Here is a 13,341-nt window from a genome sequence, read left to right as displayed (position 1 = left end):
TGTCTTACACCCTGGAGAAAACTTGTACAATGGGTACAGTGAAGAGATATTGTTTCTAACTTGTTTAGACTAAAATCCTCGTCAGAAGCCTGCTATAAATTAAATGAAAATTATACACAAAAACGCCCCCCTTAACAATAAATATAAAAAAATAATAAAAATTACACAAATTAAACCCCTGGAGAAGAAAAATAGAAAATCATAAAAGTGCAAAAAAGTAATATGTCAAAATGGCTGCCAGGATATAATTGCTGAAAATATATACATCGAACGTCTTCCATCGGTCTTCTCTCCTATACCGAAATGCAGGTGATACAGTTTAGTAATCTATAACATTAACATCTGCACCGAGTTTCTTAACATCGCCGGTGCAGATGTTAACGTTAGGAGAACTTCTGCCAATACACGAGAACCTTTACAGCTAGATCCCCGTCATCTTGCCTCGGTAGTGGAAAGTTGTTTCGTACAGACTCATAATATCCAATATTGATAACTGCACCAAGCTTCTCAATATCACTGGTGCAGATATCAATATTAGGTAAATTGACCCTGCCGTACAAGGCAACGGAGGTTACATCTATTTACCGATGACAACTAGTCCTAAAAATGTACAGACGGAATTAGATATTGATTTCATAAAAAAATACGAAGGAGAAAACATACCTGCTCTTGTAATATGATCGTAGCCCTGTTCTAAGCACGTTTGGTACATGAATCTATCTGCAATACTACATAAGAAAAAAATTAAAATTTGTCCTATTTATAACGAGCGTTCAAATAAAAACGTGGTCAAGTTGGTTCTGAAAATTTGGACGTAGGGCGTAGCGTATAGCAAATGAACTTAAACGTCATCTGTCAAAGTGCTATATCGCCGCTATCAATTTGAATATTTTCGTTTTAAAAAGCGTTTAAAATGCTGTTTTCTCAAGAACAAAAAGTGTTTATCATAGAGTCCTACTTTAGAAATGGACGCAAGATTGATGGAATATGGAAGTATTCTATTGAGGAATGTTTCATAGAATTTCAAAATCAATTTCCCGGCGTTGTTGAGTACAAAATTTTTCAAAGTGCAGTTCAGCGTTGTGTTAATGTTTTTCGTGAAACGGGCAGTGTAACAAGAAAAGAAGGAAGCGGCCGACCTAAAAAGCGGACTGAAGAGTTAAAAGTAAATGTCCAAAAAATAATGGAAAATGCGCCAAGAACTTCTGTACGTGTTTTATCACAAATGGTGGGAGTATCAGTCGGTACCTGCCACACAGTGTTAAAAAAAGATTTGCGTTTGTTCTCCTATCGTTTAACTTGTCAGCAAGAACTTTATGAAGTTGATTATCCGCGACGGGCTGTATTTTGTGAGTGGTTTTTAAACAACTACGGTGAACTTCATAATATCACCTTTTCTTCTGATGAAGCCTGGTTTCATTTAAGTGGTTACGTAAACTCACAGAATATGAGAATGTGGTCTTCTGAAAAACCAGATAACTTTTTTGTTGAGGGCCCTCTACACGCTCAAAAAATTGGAGTTTGGTGTGCTCTCAATCGAAGGAGGATTTATGGACCTATTTTTTTTAATGATACTCTTACTGCGCAAAGGTATAGAGAAGAAATTATTGCTCCTTTTGTTAACCAGCTGGAAGAAAACGAAATTACAAACTTTTACTTTCAACAAGATGGCTCAAGGGCACAAACAGCAGGCGAGACGATGAATATGTTGAGGGAAGTTTTCCAAAATCGACTAATAAGTCTCAATGCTGAACATGAATTTCCACCGAGGTCATGTGATATTACGCCGTGTGATTTCTTTTTGAGGCCTTACCTTAAAAACACTATTTTTGAACTGCCTGTTCCTGATTTAAACCATCTGCAGGCTCGACTTATAGACAAGATTCGTGAAATTAACAATACCCCGAGCATCTTAGAAAATGTCTTTAATTTTTTGAGGAACAGGTGTGAAAAGTGCTTGGAACAAGGAGGGGGACACTCAGCAGCTACTTTAATTTAATTTTATAACAAGGAGGGGGACACTTTCCGCAGCTCCTTTAATTGTTTGTTATTGTTATAACGATTATTCTTTAAAATAAAGTTATATAGTCATTAACGTTATTGAAACTGATAGCTGCTATACAGCTCCTTGAGAAATGAGGTTAAGTTGGTCGCTATAAGCTACTCCCTACATCCAATGTGTCAGAGCCAACTTCGACCACGTTTTTATTTGAACGCTTGTTATATCTTGTCAAGGTTTCTCTTGGGTGAGCTGTACTTTCACTTAATTTTATTTACACAAATATTATATCACCAAGATAGTATCTACTTTCCTAATTTCATATTAAATATTTGATTTAGATAAAATTATTTATTTATTGAAGTAATAACTGATAACACTATTTGAAAACCTCCTTAATTTTTATGTACATTATTAGATTCAAGGGGATAGCGTAGCTTGTAAAGTCAATACTATTGGTATCGTGTATATTAACAATTTTAAATTATTGTTAGATAAAATAAACTGCTGAAAAAAATTAAGGGAACAAAAAAATTCATAAATTTTTTAGTGATTTTCGAAAGGCTGTGTGAAAAATAGTCGTATCGAGATAAACAAAAATCATTTTGAAGCTGAAGTCTCTAGTTTCATGATCTTTACTGAAACTTGAATAAATTCCCTACAAGGACCTGTCATGGTTTTTGAAAAAAATAATTTTTTTTCATCTTTAACACAATATAAAAAAAGGTCAAAAAAATTGTTTTTGCTTTTTATAAAATCTACTGCTAATACTAATAATTGCAGATACAGATCTTGAAACTAGAGATTTAAAGCCACAAAATACTTTTTTTATCTTGGCATGATCATCTTTTACTTTCGAAAATCACAAACAAATTCATGAACATTTTTTGTTCCCTTAATTTTTTCCAGTAATGTATTAAATTCAGAAGAATATTGCATCAAGATCGATAAAGAAAAGATTGTACTATTACTAAGTACTACAAATCTTTTTCATTTAGATTACAACACTTAGTAGTAACTAGGCACGATACAGGTAGTTAAATTATTACGTTCGATCAAAATTCAATATAAATTATTCTACAGTTTTTGAACAATTTATTGAAAAATATTATAAAAGGGACATAACACAATAAATTCAAGTTAATTTATTAATTATTACATTACCTAATTAATTATACTTATTTTGTGTGGAGCAAAGTGATTTTGCAAGGTGATCCCAGCAATACATCGTCAAATTTGCTAACTTATTTTCGTTCTATGAAGGACTCCACTCATCCCCTTTTATAGAAAATTTTGAAACTCCAAAAACATTGAAGTGGAATCTCCTTCCTTTTTCGTAACTAACCATTTCCTTGGCTAAGAACCTGTAAATACATATTATTTTCAATTTTACCAACTTTCTATAACATTGCAGCGTTACGAAACATTTTACAGGCGTCTCAACAGCATATTTTACATATTAAAACATTACGATTTAACTCAACAAAATTGGTTTTCATTATTTTTAAGTAGGACCTTTAGAAAATTACAGATATTTCACAAATCCTGGGGATCGAAGTTTCTTGAGGCGCCAAATTCAAATTTGATCATAATTTTGCTGTTACTTATTAGAGGGCGCCACTTGCGGAACATTGCAGGTCTTTAAAATGTCAAAACTTTTTTTGCTTCCAAGTATTTCTGTTTCTTTGATATATATTTTTTTCTTTTTCCCATTTTTTTTCTATTTAAAAAAGGTACACTTTTCAACCATTAAAGTTTTCAATGCAACGATTTTAAATTATTTGGTATAGGGATATGTATGTACACTTTTCCAAGGTAGGAAAACAAAATTAATAAAAGATGTTTTCAAACTGTCAAAAAATAATAATAATAATTGAGAGTGAAGGCAAGAGTATTGTAAAATTATACATCATTTTTTTTTATTAAATTCAAACGCCGACATGAAAGAAAGAAAACGTGCTCTTAAATGAAATACATTAAAATACAGCAAAATAAATAACAAATGTTGGAAGTGGTTTCCTTTATTTCAAAACTTTATAGGTGAATATCTACAAAATGGTAACTCATAGCAATACGTGCCAGGTATACCTTTCTTATATAAACATGATAGGGACATAAAGAAAATATATCAAAAAGGCAGATATATCGAGGAGCAAAAAAGTTATGATATTTTAAAAGACATGCAAAGTGCCGTAACTGGCACCTTCTGATATGTAATGGCAAAATTATGATCAGATACCTCTTGATAACTAAAATTTGCGCTATATTTGTAATTTTGAAAAAGTTGTTTAAAAATAATGTAAACAAATGTTTTGACGCCTGATATCTCTACTTTTGGAGTAAGGTAAGTTTGGTTAAATCGTAATATTTTAGCGTGTAGAATCCGCTGTTGTGCCATTATTTATGGAATTTTGAGCAACAGCCATCACGGGAAATGTTATGTTAATGTAAACAAAGAATATGATACACGTTTATTTTCTTTTCTGCCGGTAAACATTTTAAAGGTGTAAAAAGCACCCCTAATTGATACACTAAAAAACAGTTTTTTTTTTAACCAATTGGAGATTGTTTATTATCAAATGCTGATTTTATAAAAAAATTCAACTGAGCTATATTTGGTCAGTAATAAAAAAGGGACAACATATCAATTTTTCAGAAAATTTCACTGAAAGACCAATTTCCATAAGGTGTGTGCGGGGTCCTTTTCAAAGAAATTATTTTCTAAACCTGTTTTGAAGCTTTGCAACATTATTCAATTAATTTAATGTCAGTTATGTTTTTTCAGTATTTGCAACAGGAACTGATAAAATCCAATGAACGAAAAAAGTATTTCATCTTGCAATGGAAACGCTATTTTTTCTGCTCATATATAATTTATGCCCTATTTACAACTTAAAAAATTAAGTATAATAAAGCAAATTATTCATTTCACTTTTCTAGTTGCTTGTGCACGGCAACACATATGCATTAGCTCAATAGCTTTAAAGTAAAATTCACGGCGATGTAACACTAAAGAAATTATTATTTCTATTAAGAATGTAACAACTGGCCAGTGGCCACACCTTTACTGTGCAATGGTAATAGATTCCCTCGTATCCTTAAAATTAAAAATAAGTGTTTTACTTACTCTACAGATAATACTTTTACAATGAATTTCTATTGATAAGAAATTTATGAGATCAAAAATCAATAAATGACGACACTTTTATCACCTGGGTGTTTGAAGCCGATAAAATAACTGGGTACATTAATTTGACTGAAAATATAGGAAACGGCAAGCAAATAAAACTGATAAGAGATAAAGCTGTTATGTGACAAACGTTAAAAATAGAACATCTACAATTTATCAGAGCTAACACTTAATTTTATTGGAGAAAACTGTGTACATAAGATGATTAATAATATCGAGCTCACCCCTTGGAAACATGGAGAGAATAGCTCACTTTAAACAGAGACACATTTAAAAAGCTTTGGAAATCATAATATGCAATTACAAAAACAATTGAACGTCATTTAGAAAGATATAAAGAAAAACCAGATTTATTTTTTGCTAAAAAAAACTCCTCGTTTTTTTCTGTAGCTATATTCGAATTCCTGAAAGGAACGATTTATTCCAGTTCTACAGTAAATGGATATGTGAGACAACTGTTTGTTTCACAAACGGAATGTATGGGAATTTTTTATTACAAATATAATTTTAAAGACAATGCAATCATTAAAATTTTCACAAATTCGGTGCTGTAAAGTTTGTTCAATGTTATCCCACAAAAAAATTTTTACATATTACAATTTTTTTTGTGAAACAAACAGTTTTAAAATTATGTCCTACTTATTCAACCACAATTAAAGCTCGAATTGTAGAATAAAATGTAGCAATAAATACAACTAATTTTAATTTTTTCAATTTTACAGAGCGAGAGAATATTTCACAAAATTACACAGGGGCAAAATTGTTACATACAAAAATAAAAAAAATGCTGGCAATAAAAAATATAGTAGTACTTTCCTTCACTAGTGATTAAGTTGACTTTTAATACCTCTAACAAAAACAAATGAGCATTTACTAATGCATCTAAGGTTGCTAGGGTAATCTGACAATTATTGTTAGTGTATTATAAACATGATATCTATATTTAATGTTTCTGATATAACCAAATCATTTTTATAAACAAATTTTTGCTATTTTAGGACAGACAGAGATGTAAAATTGAAAATAATGTATTTACAAGTTTCTAATTGCACAAAACATTATTTCATTTCTATTATCAAATACATACATTTTTTTATGACAATTAAATCAGATTCAGATTCGTATCCGTATATGTTGGTAAAAAATTTATAGTGAAGAATTATCTTGAAGAAAAAAACTTTCACTTCATGGTAGAGTAAGAATAAAATTGTATCGTCACCTACAAAAAAATTATGAGCATATTTGTTTTTTTATTTTAGTATGTCAAAACTATTCCAAAGCATTTTAGTTAAATGAGACAACTCTGGATAAGAGTAAGTTTAGTTAAATCATCACATTTTAATCCAGAATCTGTGGTAGGTCCATAGAATTATACATACTTTTTGGTGAACACTATATTATAATATACTAGTTGGGCCCCTTGTTATTGTTGAATATACTGTTATTCGACTCCGCAGTCTGCAATATTAACATGCACACCACATTTTAGTACACGTTGGTGCGAATGTTAATATTAGAACAACAGTGCCGTTTTATTACACGACACTCAACACAGGCTCTATATTTTTCCAGGACAGATCTTAAAAACATGGAAGTAGGACACAGTCTAGGCATCTTCAATTGTAACGTTTGCACCGAGATTCTAAAAACCGCTGGTGCAAATGTTGGAAATATCGCATGATTTAATATAATATTAACATCGACACCAAGCCTCTCTAAACTTTTGGTGTAGATGTTAATATTAGAAAAATTTGTTCATTTTCGAGATGGCAGCCATCGTCAGTTCAATTACACCCTGTAGAATTTACAAGAACGAATCGGAAAAGAGCGTCCAGTAGAGTTGCACAGCGTCGCAGTCTCCAATATTAACATCCACACCAAGCCTTCAAAATAACAGTGGTGCGAATGTTAATATTAGGAATAAGAGCTGCTATTGTGTGAGACAATCAAAATTTGGTCCCAAATATTAATAGGTGAGCTATAACAAATCAGTTATGTGGGTTATTATGTGGTATTAAGGTAATCCAAATGAATTCTAAAAATCCTCCTAATTCTAATTAAAAAAAAAGAAATCATCCTCCAGATTGTTTTAACAAAGGTGTAAATGATACAAATTTATACAGTTGAAATTTGAGATTTTGAAGAACACAATTGCTTATATGCGCAAATATTACATGTTGCAACATCAAAGTACGTTTTTTTTCTTTGTAAGTGAATGGATTGTCCTACGCATATTTAATTTGTATATTCAATTTCCTAATACTGTGAATTAATTTTGAGGGATTTACAATAGATGGTGTAACTTATGCTATACTGTATCGAACACTTCTGTAACTATATTCATGTCAAAGCTCTCATTACGCTTAACTTTTTATTGCCGTTTTGTTGAATTATAAATACAGTCAAACTCGGTTATAGCAAGCATTCACGGGAACGCAAAATTTGCTCGTTATACGCGAGTGCTCGTTATAGACGTCGCCGTCGCCAACTATGCTGAAAATTATTGGACACATAATTATAGCTGCATTGCACTTGTATTTTTATTTTCAAACATATACTATTATTTATCTACATAACATAGATATGTATAACTGTAGGTAAGTTACATTACATAGCATTTATCATTAACGAAAAAATTCTGTAATATTTTTCTGCACCACTCTTTTGCTTAATATCTCCTGACTGATATTTCTTTGCAACCGATAAGCGGCATTTAAGAACTGCTCGTTTTCCGGATATTTGAATTCGACGTATGATACTATGGTTTTTAACGCAGAGATGGCTTCATGTGTCGAAGGAACTGTAACCTCATCGCTTCCCGTCTCTTCTTCATCACTTTCTTCATCTATTGATGGGTTAATCGCTAATTGAGTGATTTGAATTACATTTGGGAATTCAGCCACTTCGAGATTTTCGTCTACCATGTCGTACTGAACTAAGTCAAAGACGTCAAAATCGGATATGTTGTTATTTCTACTAGTCATAACAAGTTTTTGCGTTCATTTGATGTCATGGGCGTAAAAACTGGTTCTACGATAACTCGTTATAGCCGAGACCACTGTTGCGCGGGACCAAAATCAAAGCTCGTAATAGCCAAGCCCTCGTTATATACGAGTTCGTTATAGCCGAACAAAAATACACGTGTTATATAGGGAATTCGGAAGGGACATTTCAATTTGCTCGTTATAACCAAGTGCTCGTTATATCCCCTGCTCGTTATAAGCGAGTTCAACTGTAACATATTTCTCTCGCCTCCGAAAATTCCTCAATATTAAGTCACAGTCCTAGTAATTCAAGAAAAGTTATTCCGACTATACATTCTTACCAGTTAAAATAAAATATTTTTATTTTTAAATCCTATGTGAAAAAAAACACTCATTTTTCTCTAAAGTCTGGGGAAATGTTCATATGTATGAGTTACGTTTGAAAACAATCATCCTGTTTTGATATATTTGCAAAAATATTTAAAAAACATTTTTAAGAAATAAAAATGTCCATCTTTTATTTTAAGTTGAATTTGTTAAGAATACAGTTGACTTTTTTAATGACAATCTATGTTATAGGTAAATAGGTGATTATAGTTTACTTATATAAGTATATCAACACCACTTTATATGTTACAAGTAAAATTTGTTTTTAGGAGCACACACTCCAAATTTATGAAATTATGTTTATCTTAACCATGACATTTTTATTTTGTCGATTTCACCTTTTAATATATCAAACGTATTTCAAACTATTCTAAAGTGTTCTAGAAATATCCAATAAAATTATTATACATTACATAACATTATCAATTACAAAATACATATGTAAAATTTTCTAAAATGAAATACAGATAAAACTAAGTTCAGAACGTACTAAAAGTTAAAACAATGACCGTAACCAAAATAATTCTAATATACACCATAAGTACATATTTTCTGGAAAAAAAAAATAGTGGTTTTCTTATTTGTTATCCTCCTATATTTTGCCATTAATGCAATAAAAATTATAATTATCTTGAACCCTGTACGAAATGGCAATAAAACTTGACTTGCAAAATAAAATTAATGTAAAACTTATTTTTACTTTTTCAAATTTACAGCGTAAGGAAGTATTTTACAAAATTACGCAAGATTACTACAAATGAGAAAACCTACCAGAAAAAGCAATTCTTTTGATTTGCTACTACTTAAAGTTTGGTTCAAAAAACGTAAAATTCTTGCCGATTTTTTTTTCTTGTCATTTACACCTATCGTTGATTTGGATATATCTGTTGACAACCTGTATATACTCTGATACTAAATATTAGATAGCTAAATAAAAATACTCTATCCAAAATGTACTACTGAATTAACACATACCTGCCATATTGAAATCATTAAATAATGTTTCGAACTTTCCAAGAAAATAAATTCTCATTCTTGTTCTTGCTATAACTATTCACCTTGGACATTAACAGGAAATTTAATCACCATACATTATTTATAATTATTATTAATTCTACATTTTAAAAATTAATAGGTATTCAAAATACGAAACTTGGCGAGAATGAAATTAGCCACGCGACTCGACATTCTGAATTTGAATGCAACTATTTTTGAGGCCAACTGGGCTCAATTTTTTCCATTCCATTTCCATTATTGCTTCGACAAGTTAAAAGCGACTGTATTTTTTTAATGACGAATAGCTTGCATAATATGTTGAAACGAATTATTTTATATTTTGTAACGGTACGTATACTAAAATAATACGACTGTCGCAACTATAATTAAAATAAACTAAATATAAATTGAAATTCTACACATTTTATTATTTTACTTAAAAAATACATTTGACTTACCGTTAGATGTAAGCACGAACGACCAGTAATGAAATATTCTAGCTAAACCTCAAATGACTAGACACTTATATAAAATAGATTTTGCGTGTACAAAACTAACCTCTAACCCTAACCTCTAACAAAATGAGTTGGCATGTTGCAGCGTTGGAATTTATAAATAACGTTAAGCTCCAACCAGCCAATCACACGCTGACACTTCGTCTTTGATCGAAATGTCAGCTTGTGATTAGTTCAAAAAACAAACACTAAAGTTGGAACTACTTAACTACTACCATATCTGTTGATAATTGTGAACTTAATGGGAAATCGCTACCAATAAAAAATGGTTTTAAATAAAATGTAAAGTATATTTATACCTATAAAAATTTAATTAAAAAAACAATTAACGAATATCAAAGAATTCGGAATAATTAAAATCTGTCCGTCTTCCAACATAAGGCAAGATATTTCTTATTGCAGTATTTATCAACGTTATAAAATTTGTAGTCTAATTTTTTATTCTAATAATTCTTTCTAATTCATTAGGGTATAATTTAGGCAAATAAAAAAAGTTTACGCCACGTTACACAATATTGCGCATTATTACGACATGGCTTCACAGCAGAAAAATACATACAACTATTCGATGATACATTTAAGTGTTTAACAAATGATGGCATTTTTATATTTATAAAAGAAAAAAGGAAACCCTCAAGGAAAATCTATCAGATCTATGTGCAGTATCTACAGGGTGATCGAGAATGGTTGACCGTGCCGCCTCATACTGATTTTTGATGTGCGGCATACCAGTTTTTGATACCAATACTAGAATCATGAGCGCAGGTTGAGGGATTTTAATGGTAAACAAATAATTACGTTCAAACGTCAAATAAATTAGGTTATTGTCAAAATGGAAATTCATAATAAAAATATCAATTATTTAACAAAAATCAAAGTTATTTCACAAATTAAGCAATACTGATGGACCAATAAATGTTATTATTGTTATTATTATTAAAGAGGATGACAGAATCAAATGTAGGTTTAGCCTAACTTTTCCAAAATTCTTATTTCATTTACAATTAGAAAAACTTTTAAATCAAAGTTTGATGTAGCTAATTTTGAATAACGACTGTAAGTGCTTCAGCGATTTTATTTTTAAAACGTTATGAGTTAATTTTAAAACAGAAGCACTATTGTGGCTACATTCTTGGCATCTAAGACGATTCAGCTATACAGCGATACGCTGCAAGCTGCTGTTTTTCATCAAAGCAAACTGCTGTATGCTTATAAGACGACTATTTTGCAGCTACTGCTTTCACACTTCTGAATATCCAGCGCAAGCGATCCAGCCCAAAAATTTATGCTGAACATTTTAGTTAGCTGTCGAAATTCAGGAAAAGTGTCTTAAAAAAATTTGCTTCAAGCAAATGCAAGCAGTTGGAAGTGCTTGATTATGTTAGATGGTAGGATTGTCTGTATGACCGAGAGCAATAAACAACAGTTACATGCAATATATAATAACAGAGTAATTGGAATTTTTTCACATTTTATTGAATATTTTACCTTAAAATTACATAAAATCCATAAAAATATCTATATTTTTACAATAAATGTTCAATATGATGTCCATTGTTGTTCAAGCAGGTATTAATTCTTCTTTTCATATTATTAAATACATTCTGTAAAACATTTTGTGTAATACTCCTAATTTCGTTTGTAATTGCCTCTTGAAGTTCTTCAATCGTGTGTAACCGTTGAGCAAATACTGAATTTTTTAAAAAACCAAATAAATAATAGTCTAGGGGTGTAAGGTCAGGAGAACGTGGTGGCCATCTATCTCGACTAATTATTCGATCATCATAATACTCTCTAATCAACTCTAAAGTTTCGTTAGAGGTGTGAGCTGTTGCGCCATCTTGCTGAAAGTATCCATGATGGATTTCATCGTCGTGAAGTTCCTCAAAAAATGGTAACAATATTTGCTGCCGATATACCTGCCCAGTTACATTTTCACGGAAAAAATATGGTCCGATTATTCTTCTACGTGACATAGCTACCCAAACACCAAGTTTAATAGGGTGCAGAGTTGTTTCACGCAAAATATTAGGGTTTTCTGTGTTCCAAGAGCGATAATTTTGGGAGTTTACGTACCCACTTAAATGAAACCACGCTTCATCAGAAAAAAATGTTAGATCTAGAATATCGTCGTCATTCAGATTTTCGTTAAACCAATTACAGTATTGCACACGTTTTCCAAAATCTAACGGAAGTAGTTCCTGCACAACACTAACTTTATAAGGATGAAAATGCAACTTCTTTACTGCTTTATGGCATGATCCATATGATATTCCTATAAACAATTTAGGAATAATGATACAAATTTTAGAATAAATATTTGTTATTAAGTACCTGTTTGAGCAGATAACCGACGTAGTGATTTGGTTGGACTAGCTCGTAAGCGGTTTTCAACATCTTCCAAGACTTCCTCTGTAAGAATAGACTTTCTGCCTGGAGATTTTCCTCTACAAACACTTCCAGTGTTATGGAAGCGTTCCACTAATCTCTTCACGTGTCTCGAAAAAATTTCATAATCATCAATTTCATCATTTGGAAATTGTTCTTGAAATTGTAAATGACAAGAATTCATCGAATATTTCCAACTATTTCCATTGTTTTGTCCACTACGAAAATAGGCCTCCAGAAGAAATTTATCATGTTCTAATGAAAATGCCATGTTAACCTAAATTAAAAAACCGATTAGGTTAGGGAACAACATACGCAATAAATTAATTACTCACGTATAATATCCACATACTCTAACTGTAGTATTGAAAAATACTGTTTTATAATGTCGCAAAATATATGAGGTAACAACAAAATCTACAAAATAATATTCAAGCCAAAAAATCCGTGCGCCAATGAACAGAACGTCAAATTGTGAAATCGCCACAGAATACCATGAAATTTCACGGAAAAAAAGTAATTTTAGCAAACGGAAATCAGTTTTGATAGCAATTGAGACAGGGTACGTTCAGAATCCCGTCAATCATTCTCGATCTCTCTGTACAATAAATAGTAAATTCAAATTTCAATTTCACATTTCGGATTGTTTTTTTTGCGTTCCAATAAGGTGGGACATTACATTACAAATGTTTTTGTTGTGTCCCCCTACTTTTCTCACACGACACCACTTACAATGCAACATTTTACTCTCGTACTGTTCCCACACAATGTGAGCTAACGAACGAGGCCGTTTTCCGCATCCAAATCCAAGATTCCCTTTCCACCACCCGTCTCATGGAGGCCGGTGTCCCCCAGGGCACCGTCCTGTCCCCACACCTATAC

General features: G+C 31.4%; 1 long non-coding RNA gene across 1 annotated transcript; it reads right to left on the bottom strand.

The window, feature by feature from the left end:
* Nucleotides 1-3,081: 3,081 nt before the first annotated feature.
* LOC108913980 lies at nucleotides 3,082-10,147 on the bottom strand. The gene is made up of 2 exons (XR_001964653.1): nucleotides 10,015-10,147; nucleotides 3,082-3,363 (listed from the first exon to the last, which is right to left on the bottom strand). It is a non-coding gene; the product is annotated as an uncharacterized LOC108913980 (long non-coding RNA).
* Between the last annotated feature and the right edge of the window lie 3,194 nt (nucleotides 10,148-13,341).

Source organism: Anoplophora glabripennis, unplaced genomic scaffold, assembly GCF_000390285.2.
Source record: "Anoplophora glabripennis isolate ALB-LARVAE unplaced genomic scaffold, Agla_2.0 scaffold1145, whole genome shotgun sequence".
In the NCBI taxonomy this organism is placed as follows: Eukaryota; Metazoa; Arthropoda; class Insecta; order Coleoptera; family Cerambycidae; genus Anoplophora; species Anoplophora glabripennis.
Note: the sequence above shows the minus strand (reverse complement) of the source record. Positions and strands in the feature narration are given on the sequence as shown.